The sequence below is a fragment of the Marmota monax genome, unplaced genomic scaffold (assembly GCF_021218885.2).
Source record: "Marmota monax isolate L192 unplaced genomic scaffold, Marmota_monax_Labrador192_F-V1.1 WCK01_AAM20220418_F8-fsc00071, whole genome shotgun sequence".
NCBI lineage: Eukaryota > Metazoa > Chordata > Mammalia > Rodentia > Sciuridae > Marmota > Marmota monax.
Window position 1 is genome coordinate 2,946,404 of NW_026695217.1, and position 16,314 is coordinate 2,962,717.

Consider the following 16,314-nt stretch of genomic DNA (forward strand, 5'->3'; position numbering starts at 1 on the left):
AGGACAGAGAGTCCAAAAGTAGCCTGTGATCTCACTGAACTGATGAGACAGAGATCAGAGATTGGAGTGGCCACTTGTCAGTTTAGCTTTTTTTAAAATTAGAATTCCAATTTTTCCAAGTCAATTACATTCTGTGACTCAGACTTCAGATTGTCTTCCCTTCCCATTATTTATGACATGCAGGACCATTCTAAGAAATGCTGCTTCTGCTTAAGAACAAACACTGACTCCAACAGTATTACCCATCTAGAACTTTCCACCGTTCAAGTTCCAATTTTTAAAGAATAATCTCTTAAAATCCAAGTCTAACAGCAGCAATTAAGAAGATAATTGTTGAATGTATCTGACAATCTAAAACTAAAAATTATGGATATTCAAGAAAATATGACTACTCCCTTTAAAAGCACAGGGAACCTGCATGCTTTCCTGCAAGATGTAGCTGGGGCAGCAGGAACACTTATGCCAGCAGGAACCCAGCCACCAGGCTGCATACAGTCCCTGAAGAGTGAAGAGCAAACCAGCTGGCTCAGACCCCGCTGACCACAGGCATCAGCAGTGTGGGTCACTCCTGAAAACTCCACATCCCTCCTCCTTTAAAAGTCATTTGCCATGTACCTTGCCTTTTGTAGAACTGTCAGGAGATTATGAATCAGAAAAATCTGTGTAAATTACTAGGCATTGCCTGGGTCCTGGGAACCCCTGGGAAGCTCCCAAATGCCTGTGTGAGAAATGCAATCCCTGGGGAGGGAAAGCAGCCCCCTAGCCGTGGGGCTGGAGAAGCTGGCTCTGGGCTCAGGGATGAACTTTTCCACTTTTCCTGTGGCATTGGGCTCAGAGCCTTAAAGTCCTCCTGTGGCCATTCAGACGCAGAAATGGCACTAAATCACCTGAAGCCCACACAAAGGCCTGGGATTCGGAGGGTGCCAGCCAGAGAGCCAGAGGGAGATGAGAAGCTTTCTCCTGCGGTCTATTAATGGCAAGAGGGTTTAACCCACTGTCTAGGGACATCTTGTTTTTCTGCACCCTATCAAGATTATGAGGAACACCAATGCTAGTCAAATCACTGGAACACTCCAACTGGATGGCAGCTGACCTCCTGCCTGCCATCTACCTCACCACATGCAGGTACCTGTAGCTCCAGCTGTTTCCAAGGTCACCGGGAACATCAAACCTTTGACAACACTTTCCTAGATCCAGTACAGTGGCAATACAATAGCATGCAGCAGAAACCTGAAATGACTTTAGGCTTTTTAAAGGGATGTATTTCTTTTTTAGGTCATTCTGATTATTCTCTTCCTTTAGGAAACATCATGGATCTGACCACTACCACCACTGGGGACTGCACCCAGGGCCTCCTACATGCTAAACACTCTCCACCACTGAGCTACAACCCTAGGAGGTCGGACTCTTCAGAGAAAATTTCTGATGTTTAAAACTAAAGGTCCTATGATATATGATTTTCTATAAGTTTTTCCAAAAGAAATGTTTTTAAAGTTACATATACCATTCTCTACTTAATAAAAATTTTTAACTTGAAATGTTTTTTAAAAATGTGGAACTTAGAGATTCTGATTTAATGTTTCTGTACATGTGTAAATATACAGACAGGTTGACTTCAGATGTTCAGCCATGACACAGAATAAGTATGCTAAATCATTCTTGATTCCTAATGTGAGTTTTATAGCACTGTCATCTAAAATCTCAAAGAGCTCATTAAAAGAACAAATGCTAGTATAATACATAGTAGTATAGTTCTAATACTACCATAAACAAGACATACATTTTCATCAACAAGTGAGCCAAGGAAAATATATACAAATGAGCCAAGATAAAGTCTATATTGGACAGCTGATTAACTTTCAATTTACCTGGAAGTAACTCAGTCTAAAACCAGTTGCATTGAGCAATACTAAGAAAATAAAATTTAACTTTCAAATGATTTACATGGCAGTTTCTCATCTGAATATTGATCAGAAGTGAGAGACTTTTTAAGACTATATTTGTATGTATATCTGTACATTTGTATTTGTATATATATGTGCAGACTGGTAAAATGTATAGGAATTTTAAAACAAATATCTCAGATATTTTTATAGTTTATGATATTAAATTTGATGGATACTTTTCCTTTCCTTTCCTTTTTTTTTTTTTGAATATACCAAGGGTTGAACTCAGGGGCACTGAACCACTGAGCTAAAGCCCCAGCTCTTTATTTAATTAATTAATTAATCTGAAGACAGGGTCTCTCTAAGTTGCTTAGGGCCTTGCTAAACTTCTGAGGCTGGCTTTGAACTTGCAATTCTCCTGACTCAGCCTCCTAAGTCATTGAGATTACAGGCATGCACCACCATACCCAGCTAAATTTGATGTTTCTAAACACATAAGAAAAGTGCTAAATATTTAAATTAATTTAGTATTAATTAAAGCAATTAAAAATTACTTTAATCTTTCTAGCCTCTATAAATTTTTTAAAAAAAGATATCTCTAATGATTAATACTGTCCTCCCCCCAAAAAATATTCTCATTTTTTCTGCTGTAAAAAGTGGGCAGTTAAAATACATATATTTTATATTAATTGGGGAATCCTCCATGTCAAAATTCAATAGAAAATTAAGGACTTGCTCTCCCAAATAGCACTTCTCAGATGCTGCTTTGAGATTTAAAAAAAACAAAAAACTAAACAATTCATAATAGCTTTCAAGTTTAGAAAGCTTTCCCATGACTAGCCTTCACTCAGAGCTTCTTTGAAAAGTCCTTACCCTAGCTAATAAATGAGAAGACCATGTTTAATACACCACTGCAACATCACCACCATGATTACTCAGATGACCTGCATCTGTGGAAGCTACACCTTAACTGAGCCCCTCCTCTCAGCACAGAGGCTTCTGCTATTCTATTTTGAATGACAGTACACACCCTGCAGAAATCTGAAGACTTAGCACTCAGTCCAGCTTTCCAGAAACTAGCTATTTCAATCCAAATTGAACTCACCCAGCAAAGGGACTGTTAATAGATTCCTCCAGACAATGACTCTGCCTTTCCAAGACAGCAAGAATTCTGCAGTGTTGGAATTTCTTTTAAACATTTTCTAACATTCTCCTATACATTCACATCGAAATGGAGATTATATGTAACCCAGAGCTGCTGCCCCTAAGCCTGAGCCAAGTTATCTTCATAATGTGAACTGCCATAGCAACAGAAAGAAAATGAGCCAATTAACTATGCTTGTCCTGAGATTACAAACTGTCTTTAACTGTGAAACTGGAATTAACCAGAAATTTATGAAATGTTCTGAGTATCAGTTTTCTAATATTTCTTTCCATCCCCTGCTTTTGCAAGTAAAGTGATCACAACTTTACATTTTGTTTATCTTACATACTTTTGTAGATTTATAAAGTACATTGGGAAGTTGCAGACATATCCGTTCAAAGATTCAAGAAGTTTATGGCTTTTAGGGAGACAGTGGAATAATTGACGATAGGTTTGGTACTTATACACTTGAATTTCAGCCAATTTGATTATGTCATGTGACTCTGGGCAGCAGCAACTTAACTCTTTGAAGTCTGTTTTCTTACTGTGAAATTATTATGATAATGCTTCCATAATGATGCTTTTGTGGGGACTATATGGAATATTTGAACTGCCTTAGCACAAAAAGTGCTAGACAAGTCGGGGCAGCCAAGGCAACTCAATTTCCTCAAGTTGCTTACAGAGTAGACCTGCAGAGCACCCTAGAACACACAGCACATTAAAATGCAAGTCCAATTCTCCTGCAGTAGATTACAGTATCTTCCTGGTTTTTAAGTAGGATTTTTAATCCCAGATATGAGAGTTAATACTATGTGACAAGCTCTCAATAGAAATCCATTTAAAAATATCTGCATAAGCGCCGCAGATGTAGCTCAGTGGTAAAGTGTTTGCTTACCATGTACAAGACCCTGATTCTACCCCCAGCACCCACTAATAACAATAATTATATATAACACACACATTTAATAAATACTTATAAAATATTTATTGTATTTGTATAAATCTGGTCACATGGCTAATGCTTAAATTAGGAAAGATATTTCATTTTTTAAATTATACTTCAATTTTACTTAATATACAAGCAGACCAAAGTAAAAACAATATACACTAAAACTTTTAAATGGATCTACCTTTCACCTATCTGGAGAACATAACAGGCTTGACATTTACTACAGCTCTACTTTCAAAAGAGTAATGTAAAAAAGTACTCATCAGAACAAAGCTGCTTTTAAAAACTACAGGTGGTTAATATAGTCAATTGCAAAGCTACAAATTAAAGCATATTTTAAATCCTCAGCAGTAAGACTTCACAAGTAATCGTAAATACTATGTATATTAACTTGTACAGAGTTCTGCAGCACCAGGCTGACTTCATTGCTATACTTTCCTGCACTGGCTTCAGGAACTGTCACTCAAAACTAAACTCTACAAAGACAGGAACCCTCTTCTCTTTTTCTCCTCAGCACCTAGCAAGCATCTGGCAAAGTTTCAATAAATAGCAACGTAGTAATAAGTGAAGTAAAGATACTAAAATTGCACATATTCTACTTGCAACAAAATACAATATGTTAGTATGATCTTATGAAACAGATTAACAATGGAGTAATTTGAACTGCAAAGTATTTATCTAAAACAAAACTAATTTACCTAATAAAATATTGACTTGTTAATAAAAAATAAATTTTAAAACACTTAATGTACAAGTCTCCAGCAACTCATACGCAAAATAAACTGATCTGTCTACTCGTCCCTCTCATTTCTGAAGAACAAATAGATAAAAGAGTCTATATGTTCCCTTAGAAATTCTGATAAACAGTACTTCATTACCTTTGGTATTTCCAGTTTTTAATACCTTATATAAAGTCAGTCAAATTTTAGCCAGTTAGAAAGCAAACACTGTGACACTTATGAGCTCCACACACACAAAGCAACTACAACTTTACAATGACTTGATAGTGTTACTTTTAAATCACTCATTCACATAAGATATTTCTACTACTAACATACTGAACACATGCTAAAAGATCTTACCCTGCCTTTTATTATGAAAATATTTTCCTATATGCTAAGTTTCCTTTAAAGAAACCTAAGCCAGGCACAGTGGCACACACCTGTAATCCCAACTAGGGAGGATGAGGATCACAAGTTCAAGGCCAGTCTCAGTTAACTTCAGGAGACGCTCAACAACTTAGTTAAAGTGTTCCCAGTATCAAAATAATAAATAAATAAATAAATGAAACATTAAATGTCTAACTAAATTATCTGTTGAATTAATTTAAGCATCTAATATTTATAAAATATCCCTACTCAAATATATAATGGACTAAACAAATTTTTTTTCAATTTTCCAAACAAATATTGTATTATATAGACTTTTTTTTGCATTTTTATGTATTTTTGGTATTAAATCTTGTATTGCATTTTGTAAGAGAAACTTTTAAAGAATTTTCTAAGTGGAAAAACCAGTAACATATCTATCTATCTCTCCCTTCCCCGCTTCCCCCTTAAAGCAGTAACTCATTTCTCCATGTTTTGAAACTATGGCAAAGCTATGATTATCCCAAAACACTGTTCTATTGGACTATTTAGGTTTAGATTCTTATCTCTCTCCCATTATCTTCATTCCACTCATTTACCTCTTATCAAATCTTTCTTACATAGATCACATTCTCTCTCAAAACACCTATTCTGTCCACTTTTCTTTGATGTGCACACGCAGGTGCAGGTGGATAGCTGCACAGAGGCTGAGACATGGCAGACACACTCTAGCATCATGGTTCTCATTACGCTACAAAATGGTGACACCAACACATCTGGAAAATCAAGACCAAGGAAGGCAGAAGACTGACAAGCTGAGGAACCCTCCAGGTCCCTCACACCCACACAGAGTCACTGCACCAAAGCAGAGCTACACCGGTTCTGAAATCTGACAGCTGGCACCACAAGAAGACAACTGAAAGTTACTATGTGAAAAATTATGGTAGAAATAAAGCTCCAAATACCTAGGAGAAAATATAGGTGAGGAATTAGTTCCCCAAATAAGCAAATGAAGAGGTGGCAAGTAGATTTTTCTATTCAGCTTATCTGCTTCAAGCAAATATAAAAGAAATAACTTGAAGCAGTTTGGGACAGATGAAAGATATGAAAAAAATAAAAATATTAATTTCAAAATCAACGGTTAAAATAAGAACTCTCACTCGGTGTATTTAGTTATTTGTATTATTTAAGAAAGAGTAAGAAGTAATGATACAAGAAAAAAATGGTTAAATTTGTTTCAGATAAACAAGTTCTGATGAGTATAACAAACATTTATTCTCCAACTTTCTACCTAAAGGGGGAAAAAAAGCAGGCCAGGCATGGTGGCGCATGCCCGTAATCCCAGCAGCTCAGGAGACTGAGGCAGGAGGATCACGAGTTCAAAGCCAGCCTCAGCAAAAGTGAGGTGCTAAGCAACTCAGTGAGACCTGTCTCTAAAAAAAAAAAAAAAAAAAAATACAAATTAGGGCTGGGGAATGTGGCTCAGAAACCCCTGAGTTCAATCCTCAGTACCCTCCCCACGGCCCCAAAAGAAGGAAAAAAAGCAGAGCTCCCAGGCTATACTAGTTGAACAAGAGGTGTAGGTGAGCACACCACACTGCCAGGCATTCCTTCCACACTAACTTAACTACTATTGCCTTGAATGGAAACTGACTTAAAAGCCACTGTGAGCACTTCTTCTGTATAGGGCAGACTATTTTATTCTTTTTCTGATCTTTTTATGACTTGAATGAAAGTCAGAGAAAGCCACACTAAGAGAAGAAAAGCAGCAACAAAACAAAATAAAAACTAAAACATAGAAAACTCTGCATATAACTTCTATTGTGGAAACAAAAATTCAAATCACTGACAAATGAGGTTTCAGAGTATCTGTGAATTTCATTGAAACCAGTACTGTGGGCACCTGAGTACTCATATGCGAAAGTACATGGTACTTGATCTGAATGCCAAAACTACCAGTTCCAGGAGAAACTTACTTACTGAAAGCTTTTTAAAACTACAGATGGGGTATGCAATCTACATAGTCTTATTGTACCAGAATAAAGAAAACAGAGTAGGACTGGGGTTGTGGCTCAGTGGTAGAGCACTTGCCGAGCCGGGTGAGGCACTGGGTTCAATCCTCAGCACTGCAAAAAAAAAAGGAAAAAAAAAAGTAAAATAAGGTATTCTGTCCATCTACAACTAAAAAATAAATAAAAGAAAGAAAGAAAACAGAATAAATACTTTTAAAAAGAGCTCAAGAAGACAGAAGATACCAAGTTTTATCCAACCTAGAATCACTCAAGCTTAGAATTTCACTGGGAACACAAGAAAATCTAGCTCAGGAACTGAGAACTATTGGTGAGGACCTATATTTCTTAAATCAACACAAAAATAATGCATAATAATAAGGGACTCAACTAGTGTTAACCTATCCTTGTCATTCTTATTAAGAGCCACTCATTGTTTCAAGTACTCATCGAAACCCCTCCACAACCCTGTGAGGTTAGTGCAATTTCTGTCATCCCTCCTTTCCATACACGTAAACCTAGCAAGTTGTAATTTGCCTAAGATCACTTTCCTAGAGAATGACAGAGGTGAGATTCAAACACAAGCCACTGGGCCTCATAGTCTGTGCTCTCATACATTTTGCTATATGCTACCTTTCTAACTACCAAGCCAAAGCAAAACAAAGCTCCCAAACTAATCACCCCAGGAAAAAATTCAATGTTTAATCCAAGTGAAGGTTTTTAAACAGTGAAAAGTATATAGCCATTGTAAGATTAATTATCACTGTCCATTTTCTCCTTAAGTTTTTTTTCAAGATACATCCTCTTTGCTTAAATGTAATCATGTTCTCCATGTAGAATTCAATTGAGGGCCAGCTAAAGTAATGAAAATCTGATGCCAGAGGGTTGGGGCTTTAAGTAAGCACTGTTAGAGAAGCATATTATACTTTTGTTAAAAATGTTAAATTCTTAGCTCCAATAATTTCTTCAATAAAGTAAGCCTAGAGAATATAAATGCCTCTATTATACACCATCTGAACCACCCTAAAGAAAAAAGGAGGAAGGGTTACAAAAGGGTAAGAGTTCAAATAAACATATGTCACTTGCTGAAACATGCAAAATGACATCCTCTCTCAGGTCCAACATAATGATACCCTAGGAAGATTCAGCATGAACTAAAGAGCTCCATTTTTACACCTTAATTAATTTTTTTTTGTAAAGCTGGAAGCACATACATGTATGTTGGTTTAAACACCTTCTAAATGTTAAAAGCAAAAATAAATTGCTCAACTTAGAAAATGTAAAAAGGGGGTTCGGTTTTCACATGAACAATACAGAAAAAGGTACCATGTGAAATATAGAAATCCTTCTAATCAAAGTTAAGCAAGAAAAATACTGGCATTCTATGACAATTATACCCATGATCTTCCATTCTCTAGCCTGAAGATTAGAAGAGTTAAACAAAATACTGATACAATGTAACCAACCATCGGTTAGTCAAAGACAAGGAGAGTAATAGCCTGTGCAGAAATCCGTGTTTTATCTCCTACTTGAAAAATTACAAGAAGTGATCTTGCCTACCAGAAAACAAACTTTTTAAACTCAAATACAACCAAATACTATCTTTCTGATAACTTCCCACCATTAATTAGAATCAATGACCTCCAAATCTTAAAAGGGTATGCATCCCATAATTATTAAGCCATTTCTCAATTTTAAACGAAGTAAATATTTACTTTCTGACTTTCAACCAATTAAATTATTTTTACTACTACTGCCTCCGTGCAACACAGCTTACTGCAGGAAGCAGAACTTCCAGGTGAGCAGAGAGGACCTGAGACCTAAGCCCTTGGGAGTGAGGTGGTCCCTAAAAGCCCAAACCCTTGTCCTCCCTACTGCCTAGGGACGCCTTTCCCTGAATGGGCTATCTGGGTACTCCTGCAGTACACCATGTCCTATGTACAGAAGCATGACACCAGGTACTGCGTACACACAGACACGAGTTACTGTACTGCACACTGTAGAGACAAGGATACTGTGTAAGCTACACACGACACGGGATAGATATTGTGCACACTCTATAGGAAGCCGCGTAATGTGCATACCCTGTGGAACACACCGGATACTGTGCACACTGTCTATGACACTGGACACAGCGTGCAAACATACTGTGTCCACACAGTACATGATACCAGGCACTAGGGCACCTATCTCACACAACACCGGATAGCGTGTGCACACCGCACAGGGCACTGCTCAGGGCGATGAGTACTGTGAGCACACACTAGAAGACACCCGGTACTGCGGACACCCCTGGAGCGACACCGGGTCCCGCAGGCACACAGCCAACGATGCTGGGTACCGCGGGCACACGGCAGGCGCCCCTCGGCTCGGCCCAGAAAGAGCGTGAGGGAGCCGTGCAAGTGAAAGTTCGGGTCCCGCGCCCCCGGGGGCCTCCCCATCCCAGCTGCGTCCACCGCAGATTCCCTCGGGGGCTCTGGGCGCGAGGAGGGCGGCGAAGCCTGAGCACAGTGCCCCAGGCCCGGGAGGACCTGTTGAGGCGCCTGCGGCCTCCCTCCGGGGTCGCCGCGGCCGCCGAGGGCCGGCGGAGCCTGCGCGGGCCTCGGCACGGCCCTGCCGCGCTGCCGTTCGGCTCGCACACGACGCTCGCGTCCCTCCGGCCCCGCTCGCGTTCCCCGCCGACGGCCACCGCGCAGGGCCCGGGAGGCCTGGCCGGGCGGGCGGCGCGGGGCCCGGGGGGCGGCGCTCACGCGACGCCGCGGCTTCCCGGCCCGCGCAGGCCCCGCGCACTCCTCCCGGGCCTCCGCCGCCGCCTCGGCCAGTGCACCTCGGGCGGGGGAGACACGCCGGCCACGCCGGCCCCGCAGGCCCCGCGCCGCAGAGCCCACGGGCGGCGGGCCCACCGCGGGGCGAGCATCCGCTGGCGCTCAGAGGCCGCGGCCCCGCAGGCTCCCGCGCGGGCCGCCGCGCCACGGCCGCCTCCGCCCGCCCGCCGCCCCGCCGCCCCGCTGCCGCCGCACTTCCCCACCATTATGCTCCGGCTCCGCCGCCGCGCCCGGCCCTCCCCTCGGTGCCGCCTTCTTCCCGCCGCCCGGCGCCTCTCGGGCCTGAGCCGGCGACGGGCGCGGGGGGCGGGGGGGACGCGCAGGCCGCCGCCTCCTCCTCCCCGCCGGCCTCCGCCCTCCTCCCGGCTCCCCCCGCCCGGCCCCGCCGCCGGGTCGGCGCGGAGGGCTCGGGGCTCGAGGGGCGCCATATTGACGGCCCTGCCCAGCCGGCGCCGGGGCGCGCGGGGCCGGGAAGGCGCCGCGGCCGGCGGAGCGCGGGAGGGCCGAGGGCGAGGCCCGCGCGCGCACTTACTGCGTCTCCTCGCCGAGCCGCGGGCCTGCGGGACCCCGGGGGCCGCGGCGGGGCCCGGCCGGGCGGCGCGGAGCCTGCGGGCAGCGCGGGGCCGGGCGGGCGCCCGGGAAAGTTGGCGTCCCTGCGCGGTCGCCGCTCACATGGCGCAGCAGAGCGGGCAGCCGCTCATCGCTGCCAGCCCCAGGCCCGCCCGCCCGCGGCCCCGCTCCCGCTCCTGCTCCCGCTCCGAGTTTATTGTGTCTGGCGGAGTCTCCGGCGGCCGGGCCGGGCGAGAGGGCCTGGGCTGGGCCGGCCGCGCGCGGGGGGCTCTAGTGGCGGGCGCTGGACTTGCGCGCGGCCGGCCCGGCTCGCGTCCGCCTCCCGCCCAAGGCCGGGGCCGGTGCACGCCCGCTCCTACCTTCCCTCGTCCTGTCTTCGGCGCCTCTATCCAAAATTAGTTTCAGCATATTCTCATGTATCCACACACGAACTCCATATCAATACACACGTGAAAGCTACGTACGTGCAGGCGCGCTCGAGCCCTGAGCGGTGCGCACCGAGCGCTCAGACACGAGGGCAGCATTGTTCGGCTGGGCCGCTCCCGGCCAGCGCCGCGTGTGAGTGGCACGGACCTGCTCCGCGGTCTGCGGGGGCGGATTGCAAAGGCTGGAGAAGCACCAACTCCCGTGTTGGCAGAACGGGTAAGGCAGCTCCAATGTCTATCTCGAGGATGTCCAAGTTCCTCTTTCCATACACAGAAATAAGACTTCCAAAAGAAACGGGGACCACCCGTTATCGATTTGGCAAGAGCACCACAAATTTGTGAGAAGGAGACTCTCTTAGTGTAGTGAGTGATTCTAGGCCTAACCAGGGAAGAGACCTTAAGTTTTGAGTGGCTTATTGCAAAACAGTCTCAGATAAGTGCACATATAGATTCCATCTATGTCCCTAATGACCTTTCTCCGCTAGGAGTTGAGAAGGGAAAATTTATTCTCATTCTCTCTGGACATATGTACCTGAAATCACTGGAGAGAGACTGTCCTAGAAATTTGGGGTTTCTTACCCAGTTTATCAATGTGCTTTCATAGCTGGTCTTTAAGAACTTAGAAATGGGTGGTGTTGAATAGATCTCTGATGTATACCTGTCAAATAGGCACTCTTTCAAACTCTTAGCCCTGGTTCTGATACATACATCTCAGATTGTTGTTTTGCTATTTCAAAGAACATCACAAAATAATTTTAATTCATTTAAAGAATAAATGTTTGAACAACCAACAATAAAAAATAAATTTAAAAAACCAACAATAAAAAATAAAAAATAAAGAATAAATGTTTGCCATTAAAATTTCAATCGAGGGGTTGACAGAAAAAAATTCTAGTCATACCTGTTTGCTAAACAAGGAATTTTAACGATCACCTTTTATAGTGAATCACCTTTTAAAAATAAAGTCTGTTACTTTATCTAAAAGATGAAGTTCTTCGTAGTTCTCTGTTTCTCAGAGACCACACTGTAACCAAGAGCTCCGTCCCTGTCCCCAATGCCAATCAATGACTATTTAATAATGAGGACACAGTTTCGAGGAAAAGATAAAGGAAGGTTTATTGCTTTGCCAGCAAAGGAGAAACACTCCTATCCCAAAGGTTGTGACTCTCCTGATCAGGAGGATAGGGGGTTTTAAAGGAACTCTTCAAGGGTTACATCCCAGGTGTGCTCTGATAGGGGGTCCCAGGGCACCTTGCTGGCATGTTAAGATTCACTTGTTAATTTGGGAGATATTCACTTCCCAGATCCTCAGCTAGCATCTCCTTCCTGTGGTGGGTGTGTTCAAGGGCAATTAACAAGGGGAAGAAAAGAACACTGTCTCCCTAATCTTGTTAGGGAGGGGGAGAGGGAAAAAGAGAGAGAGAAAAAACTTTTTTTTTTTTTTTAATAAACCTTAGAGCAATGAGGGCTATAGTCAGAAGGTGAAGGGACCACTGTTACAACACAAATACGGCATTTATGTATAAAAGGAAGCTTACCTTTTAGGAAAGAGATGACTGTGTAATTCCACATTTTCCTCTCCAGTTATATTTTGTAGGCATCAGATTTTATACGCAGATACCATCTCATTTTACATAATGTAAGTTAGATAACTTGTCCCTGGATTTCCTATCAGTGTTGTGTGCAATTTAACCCTGGGCTCTATTGCCCCTTTCCCAACAATTACTTTTTCCTCTGCTGTCCCTCAGTTGAGTGAATATATGTGTGTGGGTCTGGGGGCCAATGGCTGGAGGTTTAAGGACTTCTGGCCACTCAAGTGGTTATTTCCATACAACATAAGACAGACCATGAATTTATCTACCAGATTGTGAAGAGGGGTCAAAGGGCTCTAAGGTGTTGAGGAGAAAGGAAGAATGGTGCACAAGGGTCAGGGACAGCACCTGCTGAGGAAGGGCATCCCAGAGTCTTCTTGGCCTCTGCCACACTCTGTGCTTAGTCCCTGAGAAGATCACTCCCCTCCACCTTCTGCTTCAAAAATGTCATGTAACTAGAGAAGGCATGCACTACTGTTCAACAAATTGGAGTGGAGGATTTGTCTCTTTAAAAAACAAATATGACCTATCCACACTGCACTTCTTTTTTTTTTTTACAAAGTTCAAATGAACAAATAATACAAAAACTGAAAATCTTCAAAAACTAGAAGATAATACAGCTGAATTTTTGCAAGATTGCAAGCAGAGAAGAATATCCAAAACCTTAGAGTAACGGGGTTTGGGAGAAATCACACACACACAAACACACAGACACACACATGACTGATAAATTTGACTATAAAATATTATAAATCCTACATGTCAAAAACAAGTGTAGTCCTACTCTAAAATCTACCCAGAAGTTCTTTCTAACACCCTCCCTCCTACTCTCTTCACATAAGGCTCAGTTAATGCTTCTTGGGACTCCCTTGGAGTCTTGTTGACTCGTCAAAGTGTTCCTGGTCTGATAATCGCACATAAGTGGCAGTAATAAACTTATGCACTGCCGCCCTTGAAATGCATTGTTTTTATTTATTTTGCCTTTACTACTATGTGTGGCTTTATGCTTTAGTTTTGCATTAAAGGCTGAATTAACATAAACACTGAATATTCTATGTGTGTTTTGTTTGAGAATGTAAGAGTACCATGGAGCACAGCTATGAAAAGCTCCAGGGATTCAGAGGAAGAGCACATTGTAGAGAAAAGAGGAGCAGAACGCGCGGCGGTGTGCCATGATCACGAAGGCAAATTAGGGAAGCAAACAGGTCAGTTTCAGGAGACTTGTTAAACATTTATGGGATCAGAAACAGCATTTTTCCTCATTTAAAGTAATAGTAACTCCATCTTCAACTAACAGGAATGTTTTGCTTAGCAACAAATTGTCCTTCAGAGCTGAGGAAGACTCTACAAGTAAAAGACAAAGCAGAAGACAATTTATGCAAGATTTAAAAAACTATGGTGCTGGTCTTCAAAAAGTCATGTCACATCAAGAAGATAAACACCAATAACTCCCCTTCCCCTGAAAGACAAACACCATGGATAATCTACCAAAGAGAACAAGATGATTAATCAACACTGACATTCACTTTTGTGGTGTGTGTGTGGTGCCAGGGATCAACCTTGTGCATGCTAGGCAAGCACTCTACCAACTGAGCCATATCCCCAGCCCTGACATTCACTTTCACTAATAATAAAATGACCAAATAACACAGACTGCTTCAAATGACAGGATTCTTTTTCAATGGGGGTGCCAGCGAGGGACAGAGAAACAGACACACTTATGCAGTATTGGAAGAAAACCGAATCAGTATGAACTCACATGAAATACCCAGAGACTTAAGAATATTTATGTCTTTGATGCAAGAAGTCCAAGTTTAAAAATCTACCTTAACAATATCACCGGAAAGACCACCAAAAACTTATAGACAAGAGTGTTCAATTTGCCACTCGACTTAAAAGTCTTAACAATTTTCTGCTGCAGTAGAATAAAATCTAAACCCTATTCCCCGAGTCACAATGCCATCTGACTTTAACATCATCCTTCAGCCTCCTGACTTTAACATCATCCCTGCCCTACTGACCTTTGTTCTATCCCAGGACATCTCAAGGGTTGTTCCCTCCAGAAAAATCCTCCCCACCTTTTCCTACTTGACCTTTAGGCATCCAGATGTCTCTTTAACAAAGGGACTTCATGAGCCCTAATATAAATTAGATCCTCCCTGTATTTTTTCTAAAGCACAAGGTAATTTGTAATGTCATATTTATGTGTGCATTTATAGACTGGGGGAATTTGTACTCCATGATACACCCAGGTACCTGATACACATTGTTAGGCAAAAAAGTGCTGCAGATAAAATTGGCAGTTTCTTGTGAAATCAAAGCACTGTAAAGATTTTTAAGCATTTTGTTGTTAAATACTATAATACCAAAGATTTTGTCACTCAGGTATTGCAGTTTTTCTTAATGCATCTTAATTAAAGCTATATTTTAATTGGATCATGTTATACTTAGGTTAATAGCTTAGGGCTGTAGAGTAAAGGATCTTATAAGGCAGGTGTCCCCAGCCCTGAGAGGAGCTGTGGAATGTCCTCTCTGCCCAGAACCAGAAAAAAATATGTACAACTGGATAATGTTTTTATATCAATCATATGAAAGCACTTTTCTCCTTTGTGTTTTCCATATATGTGATGTGTCTAGGTAGCATAAAGCATCTGTGGCATGGAGGGCATGACAAAGTACCAAGGGAAAGTTAATGTTCATCTTTCAACACTCCAGAAAAGGCTGTACAAGACAGTGTGGTTGCAAGTGATGCTCAGTTACTTTCTCTCTGTTTTTAACTTTTTTTTCAGCACTGGGGATTGACCCCAGGGCCTCATTCGTGTTAGGCAAGTGTTTTACCACAGAACCATATCCTCAGCCCTTTTTGTGTTTTCTTTTGAGACAGGGTCTCACTAAGTTGTCCAGGCTTGCCTCAAGCTTGAAATCCCCCTGCCACCGGTGTTGCTGGGATTTCTGGTGTGCCCAGCCATTTTCAACATATTTAGAAGTAGGTCTGGCCTAGTAGAACACTGAACTTTACAATCCAGGATGGAAAATGGGAACTAAATGGGAGAGAGAAGTAATATGAGCCAGGCATGGTGCTGCACATCTATCATCCTAGTGGCTTGGGAAGCTGAGGCAGGAGGATCAGAAGTTCAAAGCCAGTCTCAGCAATTTAGCAAGGCCCTATGCAACCTAGTGAGACCCTGTCTCAAAACAAAATATAAATAAAGAGCCAGGGATGTGGCTCAGTGATTAAGTAAGTGCCCTGGTATTAAAAGAAGTAGAATAAGAATAAGAATAGAAGAAGAAGAAGAATAGAAGAAGAATAAGAAGAAGAAGAATAGAAGAAGAAGAAGAGGAGGAGGAGGAGGAGGAGGAGGAGGAGGAGGAAGAGGAGGAGGAGGAGGAAGAAGAAAAAGAAGAGGAATAATAATAATAAGAAGAAATACGAAGTGTGTTATCAGCAATGGTTAGGTACTTTCCCCAAATATTTTCCTCATCTGTAAAATGGAATATTACCATTATCCTATAGGATTGAAATGAGAAAAAAATGCAGGCATCATTCTTATAATAGAGCATGATCCTAATAACTGCTCCTCCGTATTGATAGCTATGTTGCTTTATCAGTAAAATGTTAGCCAGAGATATTAAATGAGCTAATGATTGTCAACTGCCTGATAGAAGGAGCTCCCTTTTTACCCCCTCCTGCATTTGAGAAGACAGGACAACAAATTGAGGACACCTGAGGACACAGGGTGCTGGTGGCTAATCACAGGTAAGTTTCCAACTCCTCTCTGATCCCCTCCTGTCTAACAGGCCGGCCCAGAAGGGGACCCTGGGGATT

General features: G+C 42.4%; 1 protein-coding gene and 1 long non-coding RNA gene across 8 annotated transcripts in view; one reads left to right on the forward strand and one right to left on the reverse strand.

The window, feature by feature from the left end:
* Positions 1 to 11,092, reverse strand: part of Zmynd11 (zinc finger MYND-type containing 11) — a 90,053-nt gene extending 78,961 nt beyond the window's left edge. For 4 of the 7 annotated variants that reach the window (XM_046431999.2, XM_046431998.2, XM_046431996.2 and 1 more), the window contains exon 1: positions 10,936 to 11,092. The gene's annotated coding sequence lies outside the window, so the exon portion shown is untranslated. Of the gene's footprint in view, positions 1 to 10,104; positions 10,220 to 10,433; positions 10,522 to 10,830 lie in introns of those variants that run through there. The other 3 variants (XM_046431993.2, XM_046431994.2, XM_046431992.2) reach the window with 3 other exon arrangements.
* LOC124084670 (uncharacterized) lies at positions 10,989 to 14,430 on the forward strand. Its single transcript, XR_006849182.2, has 3 exons — positions 10,989 to 11,113; positions 13,561 to 13,693; positions 13,786 to 14,430. It is a non-coding gene; the product is annotated as an uncharacterized LOC124084670 (long non-coding RNA).
* The last annotated feature ends 1,884 nt before the right edge of the window (positions 14,431 to 16,314 follow it).